We start from the raw sequence: 3,229 nt of genomic DNA, 5'->3' as shown, positions 1-3,229 counted from the left end.
AGAAGAAATCAGTAACCAGAAAAACTTAGAAAAATGTTTTAAAATGAGAAATGAGTAACCAGAAAAACTTAGAAAAATGTTTGAAAATGAGAAATGAGTAACCAAGAAAACTTAGAAAAATGCCCAAAAAGAAGAAATCAGTAACCAGAAAAACTTAGAAAAATGTTTGAAAATGAGAAATGAGTAACCAAGAAAACTTAGAAAAATGCCCGAAAAGAAGAAATCAGTAACCAGAAAAACTTAGAAAAATTTTCGGCCAAGTGTGAAAAATATTCTAAGTGTCAGCGGAGGAAAATGCCGAAGCATCGGGAAAGATTCAAAAACTCATGCCGAACATGAGTTCCGAAGTGCCGGAGGAACTGGGCGAATTGAGCCCGGCGGTTGGCCAGATGTCGTTTTGAGTCTGCAGCCCGAAAACTTTAACTTTGTCTGCCGCGGAAGTCTGGACCGGGAAAAATCCAAACGGTTTTGCCGGGTTCGAGTTCCAGAGCGAAGCAGTCGAATTTGAAATTCAGACCCATTCAGTGCCACTTGACATTGTGACACAGTGAGGTTGGCGGGGTACCCGGAGATTTCTGGGAACACGATTTTTAGAACAAAATGGCGGCGCGGGACCACTTTGAAAGGCATCCGAAAAACGGTTCCGCGGGCAGAGCACTTGAATGACAGGCCTGTGTGCATGCCCAAGAGCTCTCGGAAGTCTAATTTTGACACTTTGTCAAATTTTCGACAGACTTACCCAACTCTTGCTGCCTGTTCTAAGAATCAGTCAGAGGCCTGTGCGGCGGTCTCTTGACACTTTGGAGGGCGGGCAAACCCCACGTTGACTCCGGCCGTCCCTCCAAAAGGCACTTGCTATTGGGGGAAAGGATTGCAAGTAGCCTGGTTCCCGTGGGAGCGGCCAGGAAGGGTGCAGGCTGGCCCTTGCCTGAGCATTCCCAAAACCCTCTTCCGCTGAGAGCAGACCTCGCACGCCGCACTACCGGCTCTGGGAGTGGTTGGCCGCTATTGTACATAGTCCGGTCCTTCCTCTGCCACCCGGCAAGTGCGATGGCTCTGCCGCCCTGCGGTGCTCGTCACCCAGGTTTGGGGAACACGATACTTAGAACATGTTGGCGGCTCGGGACCTGCAGGCGAAAGGGGCCCCGTGGTGCTGAGCACATCGACCTCGGGTCTCAGTGCAAGCCGGAGAGTTCGCGGAAGTCTTAAAAGATTTTGACATCTGCTCAATTCTTTGACAGGCTTGCCTGACTCTTTCCGTCCGTTCTAAGAATCAGTCGGAGGCCGGGCGGGGACGGTCTCTTGACACACGGAGGGTTGGCTTCCCTCCTCAGGTGTTTGTGTCGAAAATGAAGGCGAGAGATGCAAGCGTCCTGGTTCCCCTGGGTGCTGCCAGCAAGGGTGCAGGCTGACCCTTGCCTGAGCACTCCCAAAAGCCTCTTAAGCTGAGAGCAGGCGCCGCACTACCGGCTCTGGGAGTCGTTGGCCGCTATTGTACATAGTCCGGTCCTTCCTCTGCCACCCGGCAAGTGCGATGGCTCTGCCTCCCTGCGGTGCTCGTCACCCAGGTTTGGGGAACACGATACTTAGAACATGTTGGCGGCTCGGGACCTGCAGGCGAAGGGGGCCCCGTGGTGCTGAGCACATCGACCTCGCGTCTCAGTGCAAGCCGGAGAGTTCGCGGAAGTCTTAACAGGCTTGCCTGACTCTTTCCGTCCGTTCTAAGAATCAGTCGGAGGCCGGGGCGGGGACGGTCTCTTGACACACGGAGGGTTGGCTTCCCTCCTCAGGCGTTTGTGTCGAAAATGAAGGCGAGAGATGCAAGCGTCCTGGTTCCCCTGGGTGCTGCCAGCAAGGGTGCAGGCTGACCCTTGCCTGAGCACTCCCAAAAGCCTCTTAGGCGGAGAGCAGGCGCCGCACTACCGGCTCTGGGAGTCGTTGGCCGCTATTGTACATAGTCCGGTCCTTCCTCTGCCACCCGGCAAGTGCGATGGCTCTGCCTCCCTGCGGTGCCCGTCACCCAGGTTTGGAGAACACGATACTTAGAACATGTTGGCGGCTCGGGACCTGCAGGCGAAAGGGGCCCCGTGGTGCTGAGCACATCGACCTCGCGTCTCAGTGCAAGCCGGAGAGTTCGCGGAAGTCTTAACAGGCTTGCCTGACTCTTTCCGCCGTTCTAAGAATCAGTCGGAGGCCGGGGCGGGGACGGTCTCTTGACACACGGAGGGTTGGCTTCCCTCCTCAGGCGTTTGTGTCGAAAATGAAGGCGAGAGATGCAAGCGTCCTGGTTCCCCTGGGTGCTGCCAGCAAGGGTGCAGGCTGACCCTTGCCTGAGCACTCCCAGAAGCCTCTTAGGCTGAGAGCAGACGCCGCACTACCGGCTCTGGGAGTCGTTGGCCGCTATTGTACATAGTCCGGTCCTTCCTCTGCCACCCGGCAAGTGCGATGGCTCTGCCTCCCTGCGGTGCCCGTCACCCAGGTTTGGAGAACACGATACTAAGAACATGTTGGCGGCTCGGGACCTGCAGGCGAAAGGGGCCCCGTGGTGCTTAGCACATCGACCTCGCGTCTCAGTGCAAGCCGGAGAGTTCGCGGAAGTCTAAAGCTTTTGACATTCGCTCAAAGCTTTGACAGGCTTGCCCGACTCTTTCCGTCCGTTCTAAGAATCAGTCAGAGGCTGGTGGGGAGGTCTCTTGACGCAAGGGGAGGGGTGGCGTCCCTCCTCAGGCGCTTGTGTCGAAAATGAAGGCGAGAGATGCAAGCGTCCTGGTTCCCCTGGGTGCTGCCAGCAAGGGTGCAGGCTGACCCTTGCCTGAGCACTCCCAGAAGCCTCTTAGGCTGAGAGCAGACGCCGCACAACCGGCTCTGGGAGTCGTTGGCCGCTATTGTACATAGTCCGGTCCTTCCTCTGCCACCCGGCAAGTGCGATGGCTCTGCCTCCCTGCGGTGCCCGTCACCCAGGATTGGAGAACACGATACTAAGAACATGTTGGCGGCTCGGGACCTGCAGGCGAAAGGGGCCCCGTGGTGCTTAGCACATCGACCTCGCGTCTCAGTGCAAGCCGGAGAGTTCGCGGAAGTCTAAAGCTTTTGACATTCGCTCAAAGCTTTGACAGGCTTGCCCGACTCTTTCCGTCCGTTCTAAGAATCAGTCAGAGGCCGGTGGGGAGGTCTCTTGACGCAAAGGGGAGGGGTGGCGTCCCTCCTCAGGCGCTTGTGTCGAAAAATG

Source organism: Hemiscyllium ocellatum, unplaced genomic scaffold, assembly GCF_020745735.1.
Source record: "Hemiscyllium ocellatum isolate sHemOce1 unplaced genomic scaffold, sHemOce1.pat.X.cur. scaffold_3457_pat_ctg1, whole genome shotgun sequence".
In the NCBI taxonomy this organism is placed as follows: domain Eukaryota; kingdom Metazoa; phylum Chordata; class Chondrichthyes; order Orectolobiformes; family Hemiscylliidae; genus Hemiscyllium; species Hemiscyllium ocellatum.
Note: the sequence above shows the minus strand (reverse complement) of the source record.